This window comes from Alligator mississippiensis, chromosome 8 (assembly GCF_030867095.1).
Source record: "Alligator mississippiensis isolate rAllMis1 chromosome 8, rAllMis1, whole genome shotgun sequence".
Classification (NCBI taxonomy): Eukaryota; Metazoa; Chordata; order Crocodylia; family Alligatoridae; genus Alligator; species Alligator mississippiensis.
In genome coordinates this window covers 74,298,231-74,324,029 of record NC_081831.1, presented here as the reverse complement: position 1 = coordinate 74,324,029, position 25,799 = coordinate 74,298,231, and the positions used below count along the sequence as shown (strand labels likewise).

The following is a 25,799-nucleotide window of genomic DNA, read 5'->3' as shown; positions in this document are numbered from 1 at the left end:
CCATAGGATAGTACTTGTATTTTGCACTATCCTACAGCAGAGTCAATTAGTTTACTAGTTTGCCTAATAGCAGCACATATGTAGATGCTGATGCTTTACTGATGAGCTAATTAGTCAGGTCTTCAATAAATGTCTTGTGTAGACAGGCCCAGGATGTGCTAACTTGCTCTGCTTATCCCAGGAATTGTTCAGGAGTGAAGTGTATACTTCCTCTCTGTTCATACTCTGCACAGTTAGGTCAATGAGACCTCTTGACTCCATAAAAACTGTTGGTCCAAATGCTGTATGCTGCTCCTAATGAAAGCAATAGCACATTGCCTGGTGACTTCAATGGGGAAAGATCAATCCCTATATATTAGTTAGGTGGCAACAGTAAGCGTTTTTGGTACCAGTGCCTGGAATGGTAATTTTGGGTTTTCAGATTTTTTTAGGTTTTTAAAGAAAATTTTAAAGTTTTTGATCAAACCAAGTTTTGCAAAATAGTCATAAAGACTTTTTTTGTTGTTGAAAAATGGTCAACCACCTGTATATTGAGTGTTATAAAAAATTACTATATCTTGTTTCCCTCTTTACTGAGTTTTATAGTGTCTGTTTCAGGTACCCTCTCTGTTAAATCTCTTAAGCCCATATTTTAGCTAAAGCATTGCCCATAATATTTTCAAATGAAACTGAACTTTAACAGGTATATTTTAAAAAATAAATTTAAAAAAAAAAGAACAGAGCTAACCAATTTATTCTTTAAATATTTGGCATGTCAGCACTAAATAATTTCCTGTTGTAACTGCATGTTAATTGCTGTATTGTTGAGATTGTAAATTGACCCCCATGCCAGCCTTTGCCCTAAACCTAAATCAACATCTAGAGAGAGAAATCTTGAGTTGCTATTACCTTTACAAAATCTAGTAGGAGAATCAATGACCAAAGAGGACCCAACGGTAAAAGTACTAACATGAAAACTGCACTGAAATTTTTTTTGACATAACACGTACCACATGCAGTACAAAAGTCAAGACTGATTTATAGATCAATCCTGCTTATAAATTGAGTGAGGTTTTCATGATCCTCTTGGGAGGGGAAAGTTGACATCTAATCAGAACAGTTCAGTAATTTAGCTGCAGAAAATCTCTGTGGATTAACCTTCAAAAGGGTTAGTACATATTCATTTTGCAGTTGGAACAAGTGAGGTGCAAATGGATTAAGCAACCTGCCCAAGATTGTCGAAGAATACTTCTCCTCTGAGCTCCAGTCCACAAGACCTTCCTCTGAGATGGCTCTCAGTTTGAGCTTCTGCAAGAGGTCTGCATCTGCTCAGGAACGGTTTATTACTGTGCTTGGCCTTTGATGAATTTCCGTGCTCATGAGTGAAAAATTATTAACGATCGGTAAAGTCAAGTGCACAAAGGTAACGTACATGGTTCCCCATACGGGTGTGCCACCACCCCTTGAGCCTAGCTGACAGTATTCCTTCTCATGGGTCACAAGCAGGAGTCCAGAGCCAGGAGTCGGGTAGGCACAGGTCCAAAGAGGGGTTCATGGAGACTCTGGGAGTGCAGGGCAGTCATGACCCCATGCTGTCATGGCCCCACAGCTCTGGGGTCTCCATGAAGACTGGAGCACAGGGGCTACTGGGAAATGGAATCTGCTGCAGGCCCAATCTGGCCCATGGGCCAGACTTTGCCCATCTCTGATTTAGCCCTTTATGTATAAGGCAATACAATGAAATGGGTGATATGCATAAGTATCAGACGTAGGTATTGGTGACATGGTTATGAGAAGAAGTCTGATTAGTTAGAAGGAATGTCAGACCTATGTGTGTTCCCCCCTCTCTTCCCCTGTCCCAAGGTGTGCATTAGTAATCTCTACCATACAATACCTCTCTGAGTTCAGGAAATAACTTTTATCCCCATTTTACAGATGGGAAATTGTATGGAATCCTGAAATGACATAAAAGGTCTGTGACAAAGTATCAAATTGAATGTATATCTCCAGGAGCTGCAGCCCTCGACACACTGGACCATACTACACTTTAAGGACAGCTTTGAGGTATTTTAGCATGTTTTATGATGCTATATGGTTTGCAATTTGCATGTCTCCTTAAGAGACTTTTCCATAGTACCTGAACAGAAAATATTGTAAATGAAGGATTACAGAACAGCTGCTTGAAATAAAAGGCAGATGTTTTATTTATAGGTGATTTTTTTATTTTTTTATTTATTTTTACTGTATTGAGCTCAGTCCTGCACCAATTAATATACTTTAAATGTAGTGTAGAATTAACAGCTGACTTTTTTTTTCAACACTTACATTATCAGATAAGTACAGTGCTACTCTGTCCCTGGCAAAGAAGACATTAGGTAGCTTCTTAGCTCATTGGCAGTGCAATTAACCTTGAAAAGTTCTTTAAGATGCAAATGGCAATTGGAAGCTATAGTGGTCAGGAAATGCTGTTATGACCTGAGTATTAGAGTGGGTGCACAATAAAGGCTATTCCTAGATAATATTCCTCCCTACTTTGTGTTTCTATGGGCAACTGACCAAATCAAGACATTTTCAAAACTACTCTACTCGGATTTTTCTAACCTTTCCCACTTAAAGTTTCTGGAATTCGTTAACATAATGCTGTAGGTGACAGATTCAGTCTCTAAAAGCACATACTCCACTTGCAAAAATTAGCCTTGAGGGGGATGCTGAGGCCTTTCAGATTCATAGATTATTTAGTCATGCTCATTAGTTCTGTAAAGCACTTTTAATCTTCAAACAGCAGCATGAACAGCAATTGCTTTCTGGTAATCTTTACTGTTCAGTGCAAAAATATTCCTATTTCTCACTTGTATAGAACTCACTGTCCTTATATTACATGGTGTCTTTATCGTGAAGCTGACTTTAATTTCAATGTCCTATTTGTAGAATAAGCAAAAGAGAGACTGAAAATAAACATTTTGAGGCCTTGGCGCGAGGAGGAAAATGCGTGAAGTGCAATTACTTTATTTTGGGTAGCCCCTAGCGTGATAGACGTTATAGCTTAGAGATACTCCCTAATTTAGAAAAGTTGGGAATTGGGAGATAGTCCCTCAGGCATCAACTAGCTAATTAGGGAGCAGGTGTTAGTCAGTTAGCAAGAGCCAGACCAAGGGTCTGCAGAGGTTGCCCATTGCTCCATAATTAAAATGTGTTATTCTTTCCTTTCACTATATACCTGTGTTTATTGACCCTGTTGATCACTACAGTCCCTAGAGAGAATCTGCTCAGGATTGGGACCCATTGTGCTAAGCATTAAACACAAATTACTAAAAGTTGGTCCTTATCCCCAGAACATTTGTACATGGCACGAGGCAACAGGGAGATTAAACAAAAAGAACAAATGTAAAGTAACAGTGAAGTAATTGTGATGCACCTAAATTGGGTAACATAGTGTGGTATTGAGCAGTCATCCATCATACATGTAGGGTGATTTTTCCTAGAAAGTCTCCCCAGTTCTAAATATTGAGTTTGTTCTTCCATTTTTTAGAAGTTGGGAGCCAAAAAATCTTAGGCCGTGTTTGCAGGGCATGGCACAGACTATATAAATATGGTCCATCTAGCCCCCAAACTGGAAGCAGTTCAGGTGCATCAGGGTAGCCCTTTGCTCCATGAACCGGGAATGAACAGCTGCACTGCTGCTGCTATCCCTGAATGGTGCTGCATTGTGGTGTGTAGACAAACCAGCTCATGTGGAGCTAACAAAGGGATTTTGCACCAGGCCACACTGTGCTATACAGACAAACCCCTGAGTTCTACTTTTGGCTCTGAAGGTGATTCCTTCTGTGGCAAGGTCATTTCACTTCTCTTTCTACAGTTGCCAAAAGAGGACAAATATATTCCTCCAGGGTGAGGGTGGGCAGCTTAAGTAACAAACACATCTCAAGTTCTCTGAAGATTAAAAAAACATCAGTAAAGACTGAATGGGACCCAGCTTCACCCAAACACTGGGTCTTCCCTGTCATACACCAACAGTGAAGACTCATGGAAAGAGGCAATTACTAACCCTGAACAAGAAACTTTGGAATAAGGAAAATATTTGCTCTGTATTTGCTACCTTGTTCTTTTTCACTGCAGCAGATCTTCAGTCTGGAAGCCTTTCCACTTGTCCTTCTGCCTGGGGTCTCCAATACAAACCTAAAGAAACATGCCTGTGGAGCTTCCTGTCTCATTTCAGTGGAAGATCCCATGAGATGGTTTTTGACCATTGGAAGGCACTGCTACTTTTTGGCAGGATAATATGAAGTTTCTCCATGCAAGATGGGAAAGATCTGTTGGGTGTCAGTTAGGCGCTCACACACAGCACAATAAGTCGTGTGCAGTGTGTGAGCACAGTAACTACATATCAGTGTCTAATATCTTCCTTTTGTTCAGGGGAAGGGTGATAATTTGGCTGTTTAGGGGATAGGAGAGAGAGAGCAGGGACACATCCCAGATCAGAGCAGGGGGTGAGTTTTGAGCTGAGGTGTGCCTGTTCTGCATTTTAACCCTTTTACTTCTTGTGCTTAGCTCTAGGGATTCGCGCAGTCCATCTTCCTTTGCTTTAGGTTGGTGCACAAGTCAGTCATATAGGTGCAAACACATCATCTCTCCAGGCCTTCTAGGCACACTCATTCTCCAGACTCCCTGTGGCACACTATTCAGCATCGCCTCTTACTGAGACTAATAGCGAAATGCCACTGCATATTCCTCCTGCTCACTTGGTTTGTTGCACACTGCAGAAACAGGTAGCCGGGTGCATGTATATGCATTTTTCACCCAATTTGAGAAGCTCTGTGCATCCTTTTTTGTGGGCTGCTCTGTGCATATGCTCTTACGGGCTTCTGTCCCAGCTGTCAAGCAGAAGCAGCCACTTGTGTGCTTGATTTAAATCTGGTCACCATTGAATTATTAGAGGTACTGTGAGAACAGGTCACACCACGTTATGTAGTTTCCAAGCTGAGAGAGGAGGAAAATATTGTGAGTCTCTATTCTTTCTTCAACAGACTTGTAAAGTGTTGCTGGAAGATTATTTTTGTGTCTTATCAGCTTGTGGAGAGTGACCTAGACTTTCCCATTTGTCATTAGGCAACAGGAAAAATTTCCTAGGAGTTAACGTTCAGGTTAGAAGACATTCTGCTGTTCCGGTTAAGGTGTGTTGGGGTCTGGAAGATCTCTCTTTTGAGAGGAAAAAAGTTATTGAACAAATTCTTTGGTTATAATTTCAGGGATACAATCCAGACCTCCTTGCTTATGACCCTGCCAGGGAGTGTATGGCCTTCAATGCAGCTGCCCTGCCTCAGCTCCTAGTTAGACAGACGAACTTATTCACAGGAGTTCACAGGAAGTCACATGCCACCCAGTAGTAAATCACCGGCCACTTCAAAATGGCAGGGATGTCACTGTGCTATAGGCTTCATGATAAAAGCAGGCTTCCAACCTTCCTCTTCTCCAAAAGCCCTGCCTCTTGCTACATGAGTTATAAGTGGAGCTGCTATAACTTTAGTAACACCCATGACCTGTGAAGTAAACTGGACTGTGCCTACAAGCTATTACGGTGCAGTAGTTGCCTTACAGTTTGCTATACCATATCATGATTTTAACTAGTTACATTCTATGGCAATGATTTCAGAGAAAATACACCATTACATATTGCTCCTTTCAAAGTGAATTTGGGCTTTCTTATAGCAGTTATTAACTGCTTCATAACAGTGCTTCTCCAGACTCCATCTGATCTCTGTCCAAATTGGACACAGATGCAGAGCACTGAAAATAGATGCACAAAGAAGGGACAAATCTACTTAAGGCTTATTGCTATTCATAGGGGAAGGTCATCTTTCTTGGTCAAAAGACAGGTGCATCCCAGAGGTGCCCAAGGGTTAGTTCATAGGGTGGCAGCAATGAAGATGAAAAGCCAAACTGTGTGTGTGTTTCATAGGAAATAAAAGAAGCCAGTTACAATATCATAAGAGAGAGGTAGCAGCAAACACCACTGGCTCGTCCTTGGGGTGGAACATGTAGACTGATTTAAATCTTGTCCCCAGGGTGGCTGAACCTGTGATAACAACAGCCCAGGTGGCAATCCTCTTTAAACAGAGATGTCTGTAGCACAGGCGATCACTCTGTACTATCGTCAGTGTAGACACAGGGTTTTCCTCTAAGACTGGTGTTTTTAATCTAACCTGGAAGAGGCTCACCCACAGCCCGGCTCTCAGAAAGGAAGGAGGGTTTACAGTAGGATTTACAAGCTCCTTCTGTTTTGTGTAGAGAGGATAAATGGATATTTCCTCCTCTCTGCTTTCATCAAAGCCTGAGCATTGTTCCATGACAAGTGTCCAAGAAAAGGCCCTTTTAATAATGCCAGCAAAATGTGTTTTGCTCAGATGCTCTTCCCAGGAACATTGCTCAGAGTGCAACAAAAACATGCTTTCCTGACTAGGCAGATTAATGTAAAATCCTGTGGAATGAAAACCAGAATGAAGAAAATATCTTGCTACATGGGATGGATTCCTCCATAATCCCTTGTGTTCCCTGATTCCCACTCTCTTCCAGGCCCCTGTTACCTTTCCAGTTTCATTCTCCAGTCTGAGGGCAAGACACCGGTTCCTCCTCAACTTATTCCTGCTGTACCTGAGGCCCTGGTCTGAATGCAGCAGATTTGCCTGCATAGGGCCAAGCGAGCTGTCTGATTCCAACAGCAAAAATAGCCACCCCACTCTGAAATGGAGGTGGTGTTCAACAAATGAGAAACTAGGGTGCAGGGAGACCAAATGACATGCCCAAGTGGCAAAGGGCACCAGGCTAGCCAAGCAATCTTTGGCTAACATCCTAACTGGTGGTTCATCCTTCCTTCCCACAGAGAGATTGCCAAGGACTTCAGTGGGTTTGGGATTCTGTAGCTAGGCATGAGTTGTGCCTGCCCACTTCACCATGTGCGTGCCAGCCAGGCAGTCAGCACTTGTTTTGGGAGTGGGAAATCACCCAGAGTGACTTCGCAGGCTAGGGGCAAGTTGTAACCAGACATTGAAAAGCAGTATACTAGTTTTGATGTAACCAGGGTGGGCTCCAAGCTGTTCTAATGGTCTTGCACTTTGGGAACTGCTTGTTCACTATGATATTCTCTACATCTTTACACTCTAGGTGGAAGTTGCAGTAAGGAAAGTTTAGGGTAGATATTAGGAAAAACTTTCTCACTAGGAGGCTAGTAAAACACTGGGACAGGTTACCCAGCGAGGCTGTGGACTCTCCATCCGTGGAGGTTTTTAAGACCCAGCAAGACAAAGCCTTGGCTGGGATGATCTAGCTGGAGGATGGTTCTGCTTTGAGCAGCGGTTCAGAAGCTCAAGCAGTGAGAGCTGATCATGCAGGGTCTACTCTAATGGGAGCTTTAAGATGCTCAGCATCTACTGATGTTGAGGTCTAGTGGCAGAAGACATAGGCCTCCTTGCTGTAGACCCAGAGGTTTGAGCTGGCTTTGCTCTCCAGACTTGTGCTAAAGGCTGATCCATCTGTAAATGGTACTTGAATACCATATTTACTTGATTAAAAGATGAGGTTTTCTTCCCTCATTTAACTTAGGGAGAAACTCCCTCGTCTTACAATCAAGTATAAGCAGCTGCTGTGGCTCTGGCCCCAAGCTGGGGTTGTGGCTGGAGCCACCACCTCTCTACCTCCTGCCACTCCTGCAGCCTCAGGCATCCACTGCTTTGTCTCCCCCACCTGCTTGCTCCTTCCCCTACTCCACTATCCCCAGTGTGTCCCCACACCTTACCTTTGCTTTAGTGCATTGTGGAGCATGGAGCATGGCCCAGGCCTGTAGCAGCAGTGCCACCTCCATGCTGCTGCTATGAGGCTGGGCTGGAGCCCTGTTTCGTGTCCCCAGGCTGTAGCAGGGATGGAGGTTGCTGATACTAGAGCAAAGGGAAGGGAGAGTTGGAGAGGCAGGCGGGGGGAGAGGATGGGAAAAGAGGACTTGAAACCCAAGCCTGTGGGAGGGGAGAAGTGGCATGGAGGAAGGAAGGGGGTGCGGAGGGCAGGCACATGGGGAACTAAGCAGGGGAGGGGCTGGCAGAAGGGGGCAAGCTGCATGCCTCCCCCGCTGCCTTGCCTCCCCCCACACTGCCTGCTTCATTGTTGCCCCTCTCATCGCTTGTTCTCCCCACCACCCCACAACCTCCTGCTGCTGTTGGCGGGGACAAATTTAGGATGATCTTCCAATAATTAATATTCTATACATGGAATATTATAACTAATAGCTAAATTGTCCATGAATAGAATCTAATTTTTGGGTTCATCTTAAATTTGGGGTCATTTTATATTCAGGTAAATACAGTATTTGGCCATCGTTGGGGCTAGCTATCTCACATCCTTGTACTGGTAGCTACAGTAACCCGTGTGCCTTAACTGTACTAGCGTGATAGGCGGCTAGACTCAGAATGGATCTTTGACCAGTAACTAACACTTCATTACCTTAAGGAATGGAAAATCAGTGAATTTCTGAGCTGTTGCATCCAGACTAGGAAGAAAATGCCCGTGCTGTCCAGAACTTATCATTTTGAATTCCTGGGGAACAAAGATTTTAATTTTGTCTTGCAGTGAAAACTTATACAGACAAGTACCGTTCTGAGAGGGTTTGTCAGAGACAGTCTTTGACAAATGATTTTTTTATGGGACACTGGTTAAGAAGCATCAGTTATTTTAATTAACGTTTGGGGCTGTGGGCTAGAATTCTGGCCTGGCTACTTTGATTATGGATCCAAATCTCTATTTTCAGAGCTTCTAAAAATCTCTGTAATAGTTCAGATTACTGATCCTTGTGGGATAAAGATTTTTATTCTTCCATCATCATGATCATCATTATTCTTATCAGCAGGAAAGAAGTGGCAAACTAGATATAATTGGTATTGATTGTGCAATAATATAAGCATCACTGAGGTGTGGGGTGCTTTTGTTATGTTGAGGGGTAAAATGGCAATACCCTATTTAGGATTCTCTCCATAGTGCATCTCATAATGATGATAGGTCTATGGTTAGAAATAATCCAACTGGATTTAAGAATTTAAACTCCATAGAACATGCTGGCTGGAAATCAAATTTCTGTTTCATGAGAATTTGCAAGTTTTTGGACAATGTTTTTGTCCCCCAGTGGGATGAGAAGCAAAAATCTCCAAGATGCTTGTGGACCCTAAATCCCTCATTGTCTCCTTTCAGTAGCACCCCAAACTATGTGGTTTCCATATAAAAAAAAATAAGGCTTCCCACATCTCCTGGGAGTGGCTGACTGAAACTGACATGAATCTGGTCAGTGTCACTTCTTCCTCTTGCTATAGGCTGCTACCAGTGTGAAACTGACCGAATGGGCGGGAGCCAGGACTTCCTGGCTCTTGACTCCACAACAAGGGACCTGGAAACATTGACAGTCCTTTGGGCCTTGGGGCTGTGTGGCAGGGAGCCTGGGAACTAGAATCACCTTTGTGGGCACTTGGGTTAAACTCTGCTCTGTCTTTCTCAGGGGTTATTCTGGGAAAACATTATGAAACTTAGTGGATCTAACTTGAATTTACAGCAGGGTAAAACTAAAAGCAGTGTTTCAGCAGGTGCCTGTTAGTAGCTTATGGCAAGTTACAGAACAACTCAATCAAATGCACAATGGGTATGTGACATATGTATATAATTACTTGCTGTGCTTAGGAAAAGGTTTGCAGTCCAAACCCACAGCGGTGTATAAATATTCATATTAATAAATGAATTTGTTGTTTGTGAGCAATTCATCTTGCCAGCTTTACTCCTACCAATGATCTTTACTTGTGCAAGTAGCCCTGCTGGAATCACCAGGGTCACTAACTTGTCTAGACTTGTACACGGGATGTTCTGGTCCTTTTGTTTTTGAAAATAATGTAGCTGTAGAATAATGTTTCGTTAAGAACACTCTTTGCAGGGAAAATTCACAAACTGCTTCAAGTGTTTTTGAGAGACCTTCACACGCTCTCATTATAACTGTTGTGAAGAGTACATTAAATTGCAGGGAAATTTCTCTGCCAGTGATTGTCTGTGTTCCCTTTGTTGCTGCCATTAATGTGGATGTGGGTGGTTTTGTCTGGGGGTGAAGTCTCTCTGCTTCACAAGCAGCTCCTTTTAGCTCTGCTAGTGAAGTGTCAGTGGGCATCTGACTGTTGCAGTCTTTCTCCTGTGTGAAGGGCTTTGCTATCACCAAATATTACAGTGATTAGTGCAGGATGGAATAGATGGGGAAAAATGGGTGGTGGAAAACCTTCTCCACATTTGAGCGCTTTTGGAGAATGAAGGTGCCCAGGGAAACTAAATCTATTTTTCAGTGTTTAAGACAGCTGTCAAGGGCCTGGTTGGTCCCTGGGGGTCATAGACACGGTTCTGTATCCCTGAGGGGAGGCTTTGGCTGTACAGAGTTCGTCTCTGCTGCCCGTCAGAGGCACCTGCAAACCCTGACATGCCTTTCATCCTGATTGTAACCCTCCAAGGCTGACCTCTGTTGCCACCTCTGGTAGCATCAGTTAACGCTAATGAGAGTGAGCCGAACCTCTAACCCGGCGGTTCTGAACCGGGGGTACATGTATCCCCAGGTGGTACGTGAAGCCTCATCGGGGTGTACACAAGATATATTTCATACGTTGTCTAACACAGGTCGAAGGGCCTAAAAAGTCTTTGTATGAGTATCTTGCCATTTTTATAATACACGATTACATGTAGCTCGACATCAAAATTAATTTCCCATTGAAAGGGGGTACGTGAAGTCTCACTCTGAGACCAAGGGGTACGTCGACTGAAAAAGGTTCAGAATCGCTGCTCTAACCTGAGAGTGGGTCGAACCCCTAACCCACTGCCCTCCCCCTCAGATTGGATGGGTCAACCTATGATGAAGGGCAGAGAATAGGGATGCCTGCCAATCCCACAATTCCTTGCTCCTCTTTCCTACCCTTCTGCCCTCTCCATCCCTCTCCCCTGCCCCGGGAGCTGGCTGGAGACATTTGACTTGAGAGCTGAGTTTATTTCATAGACGTTAGGGCTGGAAGGGACCCCGGAGGATCATCGAATCCAGCCTCCTGCTCCAGGGGCAGAAAGTCAGCTGGGGTCATAGGATCCCAGCAAGATAAAGCATCCAAATGTGTCTTGAAGGCATTCAAAGTGGTTCTTTAAGCTGCTGAGCTCCTGTAGTATTAACTCAGTACCAATGGTTAAAGCAGGGAGGGTGGAGTGAGGGAAAGAACAGATCCTATATTTCTGCAGCAGGCTCCATGGCTTGGGTTAGACATTTTCCATACAGCTCCTCTTGTAGCCATCCTAGGCATTTCAGCCGCTGCCTATCAGTGATCACCTTCCTTTCTCGGTTCCTGGGTTGTTCTCCCCTTCACACGATATTATCCCGTCTACATGAACCGCCACTCAACACCATTGTCACATTAGTCCCAAGCCCAGTTTTAAATGCTGTAATGCAGTCCGCAGGGAAGGTTTCATAAGCTTTTGTGATTTGAGCACGGAGCTAGTCAGAAGCTTCGAAGAAAACATTTTCTTGCCAGAAAACACTCAAACTGAAAATCTCTCTGGGACAGGGTTGGCATTCTGCAATTTTTTGACTCCTAAACAGTTGCAAAAATAGCGTGTAGATGGCCAGAAACATTCTGGTTCAAAAGAATGTTTTGTTTAAAAATGTCCACTCTCATGGGAATAAAATCAACCCCAAACCATCCAAATGGAAGCAAATGTTTCAGCTTGCCCAGTGTAACATTTTTCCCCTCCAGATTTTTGGTTCAAAGATATGATTGAGATTATCAATTCAAGATAGGGAAAAGATTTAAATATCTTATAAATATTTGCTGGATGGTAAAATGTTTTTCCCCCTGGCTCTGCTTGGGAGCCTTGTGCATGATGCCAAACCTTCACCAATGCATTAGGTGCATCCTCTTCCTCCTGTTAGGCATGGGAGCAGTAGGTAAGTGTCTAAGGCCGTTTAAGTGTCCCCAGGGCGTCCTGGGAGTGCTGTTGAGAAGGATACCCCACTGACCTGCTCCTGCCCAACATGTGCCAGTCCTGGAGAGGAGGCAGAGCAGCTCTGGTCTGGAAATCTCAGGGCAGCTTCTCTCAAGTATGCTGGAGCCAGAAACCCATTAACGAGGGTTGCCTGCAGGACAGCTCCACTTCCCCTGGACTTGGTGGCATTAGGCAGGTGGATGTGCTTCTTAGTGGTTTTCTTTAGAAGTGGTCCAGACATCCCATAAATGTGATCCTACTCCAGTGTCCTTGAAAGTACATTAACCCAAAATGCATGTGGGTCCCCCTCTTTGTCATCGCTGCTTTTTGTGACTTAGTGTTAGGACTAAGATGAAGGTGTGTTCCAAACGTAGACGTGTTAATGATTTTTTAGGCTCTCAGGCAGGGTAAAGTAGGATCTAAAATGCCTCAGAGCTGCTTAGAGGACTAATTCACAATAGGTGGGGTAAGGTCTTGCCCATAATTTCTTACTCTGCTTCAAGTCCATATATGTCTTCATTCATATTTGAGTAAAATATTAGGTACTTCGGAGTATTTGCTGGTACATTCAATTCACCTCGCACACACAAGCAGATGGGAAAGACAGCTCTGCTGGCCTCAGGCCTGCTTTGGCAGGGAGATAGCATTGCATGCAGGTGTGAGCTGGCAGGGGAGTCCTTTGGAAACAGAGCAAGGAGGTTGGGCATTCAGACTCCCACCTGCTGTATTGCACAGAAGAGTTCTCTGGGGTCAGTGTTTGCTGTTCATTGGCCCCAAGCTTTATTTCCCTGAGCACGGAGCCATGATCTGGTGTTGGTTGACTGAGGTACAGTGGAAAACAGGGAGGAAGATCTGCAGCTCAAAACTTCAGGCTGCAAATTACTGACTTACTACAAGGTGCCAAATGCTCTCACCTCCTGTTGCCTTGGATGGGAGCATGGGTATTTGACACCTCCCAGCACTGGGCCCGTACTTGGTTTCCTGATTTGCTCCCTTTTGCTTGAACTAGTTGCTCTCTTGGAGGGAACATTTTGTTTCACCTGACAAACCCCCAGCGGTCTCACAACCAGGCCATGTCTATGATTTCTACCACTGCTAGAGACTGCTGCTGCAAACATGCACCTACGCCCCTCTATCCCCCTCCATGCGAGGTAAATTCAGGACCAGTGCAATGTAGATCCCATTAGAGCAATGCTGGGTACGCACCATTGAGTTGCCTGAGACCGAGAGCAGCTCTGGTGGGGTTACAGACTGTAATGTAGTTGCTGCTTTTCAGCGTCTCATCTACATGGAACAGGAGTGAGTGGATGGGACAAATGCTTGCATTAGCGTGGTCACAGACTGCCGGATTGTTCCCTGGTATATGTTGCTGGTACCTTTTTAACAATGGCCAGCTGGGTTTTGTTTTCATACTCATGAATGATTCAAACACACTTCTGGAATCTCGCAAATTCAGCTTTCAGGAGCTATCGCTATTTTGACAGCATCATCTACCATGGCTTTTATACAATGAGGATGCTGAGCTAAAGCCAGTTACAGTTATGTGACTGGATAATGCTGAGGATAAGCTTTATGAATAGGATGCCTGGTAACTTCCTTTCCAACTCAGTGATCGCCTCCCTAATAAATTGGTCAAGGAAGAATCAATAGGACCAATATTCCCTTTGCCCTTTTTGCCTCTTGAGGAATGCTATAGTACGCCAGGCTGGGCTATCGATTAATAACTCAACCTCCCCACGCTGATGGCTCCTTACAATTTACCTAACCCATTTGTTTTTATCACTTTACATTACCTTAATTACATGTACATGTTTCTTTAAATTGCAAGCTTGGTAGTGCTTAATGAGCAAAAAATGATTGCCCTAGCTGGAACACAGAACAGCTCTTTTGCATCAGTAGGCTGTAGTTTAACTACTTCATTGATGGTGTCAAGTGAAGTGTGTACGTAACACGAGCCACTGACTAGAAACTTTAATGGGGACAAAACCAAACCCTTTCAACCAGTCCTGATCAGAAATAGGATCTGAGTCTCCTAATCTGAAGCTTTGCCACTGTCCGTGCCATATTGCTTTCATCACAAAGCCATCCTTTTTTCCTTGGGTGAAATTCCCCCCAGACTCCAAGTTTCAGAACAAGTCGTGTGGACCAGCTTCGTCCTAAGGTGTTTACATTTCAGGCAACGACAACTCGACCAGTTGTGACTCTATGCTGAAAACAGGCTACTGGTTCCTGTGCTGCTCTTATCTCATGATAATTTGAGAATTGCGGTTTTAACCCCTTTGCCCCAAACAGTCCCCTGCTGCTTCAGTCTTGTCTTTGACCTAGAAAAAAGTACAAGCGGGGACCCTGATCATGTCTAGCATGACTAGCGATAATGGGCCTGTCTGCTCTGCTGCAGCGAGGCATCCATAATCTTGGGGGTGTGAGGTGGTGTTCCCAGGCAGAGCCTTTTGCTGGAGCCAAGGGGGCTATGCAAATAGCGTTTGCTGCTGCGGCCTTGCTCCTCAGCACGGTTTTCTGTGTTGTGGATCGTATTTTACCAGAGCACATGACTTGGTCAGTTTAAAGGTGTTTCCTCTGCTTTTTAAGTAACATGGACAACTGGCTGGCAAAAGGGTGTTTGGCCCAAGCCAGGAGTGGGTCTGCATGTTGGGTCTTTGCAGCAGCGTGTGATGCTTTAGGGTTCTCCTGCTGATCTGAAATTCTTGCTGACTTTCTTAGGAGCAGGACTGAGCCCCTTATGGTTCAGATGACCAATATAGACCAGTCTGGATGCATCTTAGGCACCATTGCCGTGTTGCCCAGTGCTACCCCCATTAAAGTGAATGTGTGTTTTACCAGGATCCAGTATTTTTTTTCCTCACCTATTAGGAGCCCCTTCGGGAGTAGCTGGCCTGTGTAAGTGGGACTTGAGGACCTCACTGACCTGCTGCGTGACCTTGGGTGGGCCATTTTTCTTCTCTGGGCCTCCCCTCTTCCCAACTCTGCCTTGTTAGACTGTAAAGGTTAGATCCTTAAAGGGATGTAGAGTACAGCAGCAGAAACCTTGTGTGTGAAGTAGGTGCCTGAACTCCCTGTAGGGTGCCTGGGGAGAGTTGAGGGGCCTCCAGCACTGTCACTTGGCTAAAGCAGCCAACACGAAACACCAAGAGCAGGATGTATCTAAAATCTGCTCCTTCCCCTGGGCTCAGGTACTTCATTTTGGCTCGTGGGAAAATTCCTGTGCTGCCCACAGGTTTCCCAGCTCTGGACACTCTGCTTGATAACATACCGATCCTTTCCAGCCCATCCGGTGAGTCCTGTCATTTATAGGATGCTTATCGGTGCTCCATCATAGTGAAGTGTGTAACTGCTGTAATTTATATATATATATATATATATATATATGTTTATGCACACAAGTAAATTGTTCATGAAATCTCACCTGAGTTGTTGCTGGGTGAGAAGGGACAGCCGGGTTTTAAACTGCAACAGCTCTGCTTCATTCGTGTGTGCATTTGCGAAATGTCTCGCTCAACTCAAAACTATTTGGGAAGCTTCTGGGCATGACTATTCACCACAAGTTGACAAACTGTTGTTGTTTTTAATTCAGTTTTAACTTTAAAATAGCCCAATCCTTTCTTTAAAATGTGAATCTGATCTACATACACCTTCATTCCCCAGAATGAAATCCAACAGAGTACAGGCTTTATTCCTGGGACCTTAAGCGTTCCCTTGCAGAGAGAAATTCTGTGCTACCAACTGAGCACCAGTAAAGGAAGAAGGACTTGCCCTTTTCACTAGAGCCTGTCATGGAATCGCGTGTCTTGTCTGCTCAGCCTCAGTGTTGTGCACGCAAGGAATGAAATGTTGGCAATAGGTTGATGAGATTTTATCGATAGAAATATGAAAGCTGGTGGCCACTAAAACTCTCCACGCTGAAAGGAGGTTGGCAGTTATCTCAAATGTGCTCCCTTGCTCCCTTCCTGTAGTTGTGTGGGGTTGCTAATTTCCTTGTGATCACTCATGAGAAGAAAACGTGTAGATCAGGTTGGGATGTTCTGACCTAATCCTGGTGTTGCATCAGCCCATACATAACCAATGGCATTTAGATGTTGGTAGTCGACATATTGAGGTGCCGTAGCAGAATGGTTGAGGTGTCTTTGCTGTAGCTCCAAAGGCATGAGTTTGGAGCTACTGGCTCCGGGCAAATGCAGACAGGCAGCTCCAGCTGACCCAGCAGCAGAAGAGCACTTGAGTCAAAGGCAGCCAGGTATAGTACTGGCCACCTTGCTCCCCATGTGTCGTTGGGCATGTGGTTGGTTTCTCAACTAGGATCTGAGCGAATCTTCAGATGCCAAGAGGAGGAGATGGATGTGGGCCAATGAAAGGAAGCTGCCTGTGGAAAAGGAGAAGTTTTTATGCTTTGAATTCAGGTGTGCTCACCATCAAGACTTACCTGGTAAAGGCTCCCTCTCTACCTCCACGCACCAGCCGAATCATGAGGTGTTATGCAGCAAATTCTGCCAGCCCAAAGGGGACAACATTCACCTTCCCAGACTGTAGCTGGGGCTTCTTCTGCACCTGCTTTTCCCAGATCTGAAGTTGGGGTCACTGCTTACATAGAGCCTTGGGGCCAATGGCAGGCATGTAAATCCCCATTGGCCTCTGGGAACCCATTAAGAGCACATGGAGTTGAGCTCGCCAACACAGCTGCTCTACCACGGACACTTGAAACTGGAGGAAGGGCCTTCAGCTGGTGAGATGCACATGGGGGGATTTCATCCTTTGACAATAATGGGTGAATTTGGGGTCATGGGTCATGCTGACCTGGTAGGGGAAACGATCACAATTAATAAGGACGGTGAAAAAAGTAAAATCGTCACATCTTGAACTGCAGAGATTCTTTCCACCAAGTAGCTGCACTAGGGATACTTTTTGCTTGATTGATATGAAAATTCAGCTTGGCTAATTGGCTTTCCCAGCCATCTCCAAAGACTCCATGTATAATTTATAAAATGCTGGATACTTCAGCACTGAGAACATAATAACTAATAACACTGAATATTAATGAATCCATAGCACTTAACAAGGAGGCTCAGCTCAGTTTAGCTTTCACATACGGGAATGAACCTATACAGTCTGTTTTTATTCAAGATGAAATTCTCCTACAGCCCTTTGGGTCTCAGAAAAAAGTCAGATCTCATTTGATGTGAAATGCTTTAAAGGCCTCTTTAAAGCAATTCGAGTGTGATGTGTGGTGATAATGAGTTATGCTGCATATACCATATCTTCTGGTGTATAAGATGTGTTCTGCCCTTCTGCATCCCCACCCCTGGAAGAAGTAGTCTAAAATTAAGATCTGTCTTAGACACCACACCTATGTAACAAAGAATGATTGAAACCACATAATGAAAGTGGTCCTAAATTCAATTGAATATATGTGAAAAACGTTTTTTCTCATAATTTGATCCTTCTTGGGAGTGCACTATATACACTGAAAAATAGTGTGCATGTGTTTGTATTAGGACTCCCCAACACGCATCTTAAACACAAATGTTCCTCCTCAAGCATATAAGGTGTTTATTTTCTGACAAAACCAGGCATTTCCTTACTTATCTACCCCTGTCAGGCTTGCAGATTAGGGGAACCAAGCACACAAAACCTACAAGAAAAAAAGGCCATCCTTAGGGAAAAATGGGAAGATGATCAAAGTGGTTGTACTCACGTGGTGGTGATGGATGGTGATCTCCTGCCCAAATCTGATGGCAACCTGCTTGTCTAAAATGGAAACAAGGAAAACTATGAAGTTGGTTAAAGAAGGACAGCTCTAATCATGATCAGCAATCCACAGTGTTTGGGCCTAGATTTGTTTAAAGTGTTGGTGAACGTAGAATTTGGTGAATATAGAGGTGCTTGGGAAGTGGGTCTGTCTCTAACTTGACCCAAAGGATGCTGTACCATTACCATGTGGGGTGGCAATCATGACTTCCCCAGATTCTAGGGACTTTGATGGCACTGAGGGGGTCAAAATTGTATTTTGGGGTCTGAGGCGGGCAAGGAGCTGCTCTGGCTCCTGTTAAAAGCAGTAGGAAAACCTTACCAGAGTCACTGTCCTGATTGCTGAGAGGCTTGAGAAAACAAGGGTCACTTGAGGGATGAGTTCTAGAAGAAACCACCCTTTGGAGTTCATTGCATCTGGGCTTATAATCCTTCCCATCCAGGGAATCTGTCCACATTGCCACTAGGGTGAGCCCAGGGACAGGGCTGAGAGGCACGCTATTCCACACATTCTGGCTCTTAGATACCCATTTGCCATTCAAATGATGTGGAACTGGGCATCCCAGAAATTAGGTAGTGGAGAGGGCTTAGAGTGGCCCTGAACCCATGCTGGAGACTGAGCCTAAGAGGTGGGCAGGTGTGCAGAGCTGCTGGAAGGTGGAACGGGCACGTGCTTCTTAGTAGGGCTTGAAGCTTGTCACAGAGGCCCCATAGACCTGCTCATAAAGACGTTCGGATTAGCTGGGAGGATAGACGCACAAACATCAGCGTCTTGGCCGAAGCAAATTCCAAAAGCATTGAGGCCATGATCATCCAAAACCAACTTCGCTCGACAGGTCATGTTGTTTGCATGCCCGACTCCCACCTTCCAAAGAGAATCTTTATCTCACAGCTGAAAGCAGGTCAGCGAAGTAGTGGAGGCCAAAGAAAGTGCTTCAAAGACACCTTGAAGGCAAACGTGAAGGTGTAACATTGACGTCAACAATTGAGACGCCATTGCGCAGGACCGACAAACATGGAGGAAGGCTCTTTGGGAGGCACCTCAACGCTTTGAAACACCTCGTCGGCAGGCAGAAGAGGAAAAAAGGAGCAGGCAAAAAGAACATCCGAAAATCCAACGCAGCAAAACGGTGCCCATCCCCCCTGGAAACACCTGTCCTCATCGCGACAAGACGTGTGGATCTAGAATTGGGTGATGGAGCCACCTGCAGACTCGTTATTAAGATCCGTGGAAGACAGTCTTACTCGTTCATGGGTGATCACTCATCATCACCACCACTGGAGGTCTTCTAGGAGGGTGAGGCCTAGCCAGGATTCAGCCTTCAGCGAGCAACATGAAAAAAGGGGAAAATCAGGATTTAGGAGCAACATGATATGTAAAATTTTGAACTGCTACCTAATTCTTCTCTCTCTGGAACAGATTCTCCTCTCCCAGTTTCTGAAGGAGCTGCCACAGTCGGAGAGCTCCCAGGAGCCGCTCCTGTGGGACCCCCAGTCATGGCACCAGAGGTGGCATTTCTGCCTTTCTGTAGCGACTGAAGGAACCTCACCACAGTCTGTACAGGCCGCCCACCGTCCGTGCTACTTCAGCTTTGGGGCTGAAAAGCAGGGAACAAATGAACAGCACGATAAAGTGCTCGGGACCAGCCAAGAGCTTGTAAGTTCCTATGATTTGATGAAAAAATGTGGGGGGCTGTTAAAGGTGAACGATGCTTTTTTAATGGAAAACCTGTTAGATGAACGTGGTGGTGAAAAGTGTCCTGCTGGACAGACATAAAACTCCTTGTTTCAGCAATGCAAAAGAGGTCTGCTTTGGAAGATGCCAGTGATATTTAAACACAATGAAAGTTCACTTCATGTAGCAGCTCACCTTTCATTTCGTGAGCAAAATTGGCTTTGTGAGGAATGTCTGGGCTGAGCTTCTGAAAGCCTAGGGGGTTTGGATGCCCAGTTCCACATCATTTGAATGGCAAACGGGTGTCTAAAATATCTGGACAGCATTGAAGACCTCAGACCGAAGTGTCAAATGGCCTCTTCCTGAGACACCCACCGGTGTTTTGCTCTCCGTCAGCAGAATTGCAATGGGCAGGAGGATGAGTATGGATAGATAAGGACTAGATTCCTGATCTCACCCCAAAGAAGGATCCCCTTGACCTCAGTTTGTCTTGGGCCAGGAGACAAACAGAAACTCCTAAATCACCTAGAGCTTATCTACCCTGCAGATCCTCTCAGGGTACCGCTGCCCTGGCGCAGCAATGTGCGTGGAGACTTGTCATGGAGACACCGTGCATAGTGGCGGAAGGTAGTTTTTTGCTGTCGCACCTTCACCACCTCCTGAATGATGTTAGCCGAGTCGACAAAAGCCGTCTTTTGTGGTCACAGCTGCATTCACATCAGGGCTTTGCCAGCCTGTTGGCTGGAGGGCGGGATCATCACGCTCGCAGCCAACGTAGTTCTGCCAGCACAACTATAGCAGCGTAGATCTGGCCTCTGTAACCAAGCCCTCCTTGAAAGTCAACAGCTTTAAACTCCTAAATACTAAGGAACTTCTGAAAATGTTATCTTGAGTGAAAATGTAATATCCGGTACTCTTACATGGCGCCACATTTCTTTCCCCCTCTGTTATTTCATCCTGGGCTTGTACAAACTGTAAATCGTAATCAGTTTTAAAAATATGAAGCTCATCTTTTGCATGAACTAACCATGATCTAATCTTGGAGACAAAGGGCGCACAAACAAGCCCATGTAACAGGAAGCTTGGAATAACATAAGATTAAAGTTTTTCTTACTATCGCTCGTGCTCATCTGTAGTGTCAACACTTGATGGTAGCACAGCTGGTTTTTGTGGCATAGTTAGCAACTGAGTCTAAAATGAGAGGAAAAAGGAGGAACGTGCCTAATTGTAAAGTACTGCTGACAGCGTTGAGTACAGAGTCTCTTTTAGATTTGCCGTGCAAAGTATGCCTGTGGGAGAAACTTTTCAATGTTGCCACAGCCTAATTAGGGTGACATAATTAACGAGTCTGCAGGTTAACAGTGTTCTTTGCAGCAGCAGCTGGAATGGCTTGGGTTGCTCTGATCCATGTTACTTTGTGTTTGCAGTTTGGAGCGTTTGCCATAGTACTTTGTCCCGTCTCTCCACCGACTCACATGTCTCTTTTAATTAGTTGGCATCAGCTGCTTTTTTACTGCTGTACACTATAAGCATGGCACAGTCTTCAGAAGTTTCTCCTTTCATCTCTCAAACAGAGTCACCATCCAATGTGCTCTCTCGTTTAACTGTACAGGCAGTCCTCGGACTTAAGACGCAATTGGTTCCTGAAAACCGCGTCTTAAGTTGAAACGTTGTAACTCAGAACCAATTTTCTCATAAGAAACAATTTTATAAATGAGGGATTGGTTCCTGAACCAAGGCCCGATACCCTATTTTCACCAAAAATACCCCAGAATTTTATACTTGATTAATTATAGATGAGTAATATAGCTACATTAACGTATTTATATCGTAAATAGAAATCATATTGATTTGGAAGGACTTCTTTGAGGTGACTTTGGTGGACTTTTTGAAGGGTTCTTGGCTGGAGTCTTCTCAGGAGTCTTGGCTGCAGGTTTTTCTGGAGTCTCCTCTGCTTTCCTAAAGAAAGTATCCAAGCAAGTTTGGATAGATGTTCTCCAGCGACGTGGGTGATACAGTGAATTTGTTCTCTGGCATGACGTTGCATTGGATCAAGTGTTGTAAAGTCGAAACTGAAGTCAGAAAGTTGAAACAGGGTGTCAATTTATAAACGTTGTAAGTGTGAAACGTTGTAACTCAAAACAGTGTAAGTTGAGGATTGCCTGTATTTCCTGAAAATTGTTCCTCATCACATTCCAGTGCATGACAGACAGTCAAGTTCCAGAGAGAAATAACATTAGAAAATGGATATCAGATTGATCAGGGGCAATGTACACAAGGGGAACAGGCTCCATCTCGCTCTCTGGGAGCTGACTGTTACCAAACTAGATTAAAAGTTCAGGGCGGAGGATCCAGTGTGGTGTACAAAAAGGAGATTGCGCAGCTGGAGGCGAGGGTGCTAACTGTTCTGTCCAGAATGTCTCATGAGCAGCTGTTAACACCTTTGTGGAGAATTATAATTAGAGCTGTACAAATAATAGATTTTTTTTTTTAGGTAAGAGGCTAACGCTAAGTAATGGAAAAAAAAAATTATTTTGGATCCATCCAGAATGCTTTCTTCTCAACAAAAAACCCAATTCCTTCCAAATTTCACTTTAAGTTGACCAGTGTATGTCAATCAGCTCAGCTGATAACGAAAGGTTTGGTTTTATTTAATCATTTCCTTAAACTTAAAAAAAAATTGAAAAGTAAATTTGAAAGTAAAAATTGAAGGGTTTCATGTGACAATTGCTAAAGTGAAACATTTTGCTCCAACTCCCCTGCCAATACCTGTCATTTATTCTTTGCAAATAGCACAACAAAGGCTCATGTCAAGTTTGGGAAAGGCCCAGTAGTATGAATGAGCTGTGCTGTAATTGATCCCAGGGGAGAGCAGAGATATGGCTGATTTTCAAGGTAGGTATCATAGCTGGCTGACTTGCGGTGGGAAACACTCCTTGACTCCCACACTAGGTCTGCAGGCATGAGGAATTCTCTTATGCGGTTGAGAAAACCTCCTCCTGGTGGTGTTCCTGTCTCACATTGGGCAGATGCTGCCAGAAACATTTTCTTTTCATTCATTTATAAATTGATTCTTTGGAGCCCTGGGAGCTGCTGCTCTCTGGCCATTGTTAAAGAGAGCTAGCTGAAGTGGGAGCCCTTTCTGGTCCTTTACTCATTTCCCCTGGGACATGGTTATGTTTTCCAAAAAAAGAAAAAAAAAGCCTTTTAAATCTCAGAAGGTTCATTTGTCAATATTTGCTATGCTCTTCTCAGCTGGTGTCTCAGCTTGGTAGCGTGAGAACACAATGCTTTATCAGGGTCTCTAAGATTTAATGGATAACAACATCCTGTACAGTCAGGCCTGTAGTAGCTTTGAACCCAGGGCCTTGGCCAGACCAGCACAGCACAGCCATTTACCCCTTTCAGCTACCTTGCTGCTAGTCCCAAAGGCTGGATGAGCCCTACTTGGCTCCCTGACTCTTGTCATCTGACCCTACACTTTCCCTTATATAAGCCCAGGGAGAAGAACAGAAAGTGTTTGGGCTACAGGATTCTTCCTGACCTTAGACCATGACTCTGGAAACTCTGCTTTATTCCCAACGTCCTAGTTTGCTAACTTAGCCAGCTCATGGACTTCGCTTATCTCCCAACCTCCTGGTTTCCTAACTATGCTTGTTCCTGGACTTTGGCTATCTTCTCTGACTCTGGTTTGTACCCAAATATTATTAAACTCTGATCCTTAATCAGCCCCTAGACCTGACCACCTGTGTCACAGCACCGGCACATACTCACTAACAGGCATAAGGTGAACAACATTGTTAAATGTGTCATGGTGCTACCCTCCAGTGTAAGTCTTAGGAAGACTTCTCAACAATGTTGTAGGCATCTCACTACTGGAGTCCACAGTGTCACTTTTTGTGCTTTGTCAGAGGTCTCCCATTCAGCTAGTGAAGTGGTCTAATATCTCAGCTTGTAAGTGGTATTAGTTTGTAAGAGCTGACAGGGTCTTGGTTGCACACTGTAGAACTAACTGTCTTGAAGACAAACATAGTCTTCCACTGTATCCATACTGATGGTGGTACTGCCAGGGTCATTTTCGGTGGTGAATCCCATAAGTCTCTGATTCAGGAAAGCACTTCAGTACATGCTTGCTATAAACATGTGAATAGACTCCGTGATTTCAATTGACTTCACCGAAACTAGTCAGGGACATAGAGCTAAGTAGGTGCATAAATGCTTTGCTGCATACGGGCCTATACTTAATTCTGCTTCCAGCAGAAAATTATCTGCTAGTTAAACCATAAATGATTAAATGCAGAATGGGAGGAGCTGTAACTTGCTTACCTACAAGAAGTCTCTTGCCTCCTCAAGGCACAACTCTGTGGTCTGAATCCAAATGGGTACATCCAGTTCTGAATTCAGATCCAGTTTGAACACCATGAACTGAATTTGGCCCATTCTCTTAGCTCGTGCTGCAACCGCAGGGCTTCCATCTGCTGTGTCCTATATGGAAACCTTGGGTCTTTAGAAATCTTGAAGGACAGGTCAAGAGAACTAGGCGTGTTTAGTCTGGAGAAAAGGGCACAACAACAGTTTTCAAATATTTGAAAAGCTGCCAGGAAGAAGATGAAGAAACGTTGCCCTCTGTCGCTGCAGAGGGCACAACACGTGGCCATTGGTTTACAGCAGCAAAGCAGATGTAGAACCAATCTCAGGGAAAAAGCTTTCTGACTGTAAGAAATGCAGAACAATGGCAAAAGCTGCCCCATTTGGAATATGGGTACCAATCCATTTACATCTGGATAGGTATCTGTCCAGGCTTGGGTAGCACTAGTGTAGCCTGTGCTTATGCAGGGGACAAGAGGGGATAACTCTCCAGGTTTCTTCCAACCCCGCGATTTTTTAAAGGGAATTTTCAGCAGCTTTTTTACTAAGTTAATAAAAAAATGCTCCAGTCCCTGAGGCTACCTGACTTTACCTACCGCTGCCTTTTGCTTCCTTAAATATCATTTTATACTGCATAAGCCAACAAAGACACCTCAGGTCTGCAGAGAGCACAGTTAAAGTAGGGGATGAACATAGAGTGGCAGGAAGCAAGAGAGCCTGTGAGGTTTTATAGTAAGATGAGTGAGCCATTAGTGAGGGCTGCTCTTTTGGGGCTAGTCGTTCAAGACCACTGCAGGGGGGGGCGAGGAGGGTGGGTTGGATCTTCGCAGCAGGACCGCTGTGCTCTGTGTCTACTTGGACATGAGCCAGTGATGACTGTGTTGGGTTGCCTTGCACACGTGAATGGGAAGCCATAGATACATGACAATGCACTGCAATGACTCTGCCCCTTCTGTTTAAATCTGTACAGAAAAAAAATCATTCTGTACCTAAGGAGTAATGCAATGAGCTTCCTGTAGCTGGAAGTGAACCTAGGAGCGCTGAGTCCCGTGCCCCTGTAGTCAAACATGCAGATGACATCTGCAACCGCAGCTGATGTGGCGCTGTCCTGACCCACTCCCTGCACAGCCCTGCTGGGTAAATTAGGGTAAATCCACAAATGATGCCAAGTCTCATGTTGTTGCAGGGCCGTTTCTCCAACCCCTCTTTTGAATCCCATGTTTCTGTTCAAGCCTCAAGGCTTTATTGTGTGACACTTCCAAAAACATCCTCTTCTATGTCCTGTCCTGCCTCCACTAGCTCACCACGGCCATGCACGCTAGCTGTCCCAGCTGCTGGGGTGTCTCGGTGCTGCCAGTATTCCAGCACAGATCACTTTTCCCTCTCCAGCCTGCACAGAAACACCTGCCTCGCTCCCCGGCAGTCAGCTGTGAAAGCATCGTGCTGCCTTTTGTGAATGGCAAGGAGTTTCCTCATGTAACGGCATGCACGTGTTATGCTTTGACACAGCAGCTCAGATCAAACAGCGGTGTCAGCTGGGAGCTGCCAAATGGCTGAAAGGTTGTATTGGAAAGCATGCCTTTTCAGGATTTCCTGAAGTGCTGCAGCTTGTGGAAGAAATTCCTTAACTAATTATTCAAAGTAATTAACTGTTCTGCTCCTAACGGTAGAGACCTTCTGTATTATGGAGGCATCATGATTCATCCTTGAGATTTTGATTCAAGTAAAGTTGAACTGCTTTGTTATGTCAGAATAATATCTCAAGCTCATTGCATTACTCCCTAGGTACAGAATGATTTTTTTTCTGTACAGATTTAAACAAAAGGGGCAGAGTTTTCTGGTACTGAGGAAAAGCCTCTAGCTTGGTGGTTCAGGGGGTACTCTCCTGAGAGACAGAAGTTTGAATCCCCTCAGGCAGAGGGGATTGGACCTGGATCCCCAACTTGTGCAAGTACTTTGACCACTGGGCTGTTATACAGCCGGTTGGGGTGTGTGC

The 25,799-nt window shown here is 44.7% G+C and overlaps 1 long non-coding RNA gene across 1 annotated transcript; it reads right to left on the bottom strand.

Annotated features, from left to right (window-relative positions):
* Positions 1 to 10,705: 10,705 nt before the first annotated feature.
* On the bottom strand, positions 10,706 to 23,991 carry LOC109284442 (uncharacterized). The gene is made up of 4 exons (XR_002091896.2): positions 23,762 to 23,991; positions 19,976 to 21,507; positions 17,708 to 17,760; positions 10,706 to 16,378 (listed from the first exon to the last, which is right to left on the bottom strand). It is a non-coding gene; the product is annotated as an uncharacterized LOC109284442 (long non-coding RNA).
* Between the last annotated feature and the right edge of the window lie 1,808 nt (positions 23,992 to 25,799).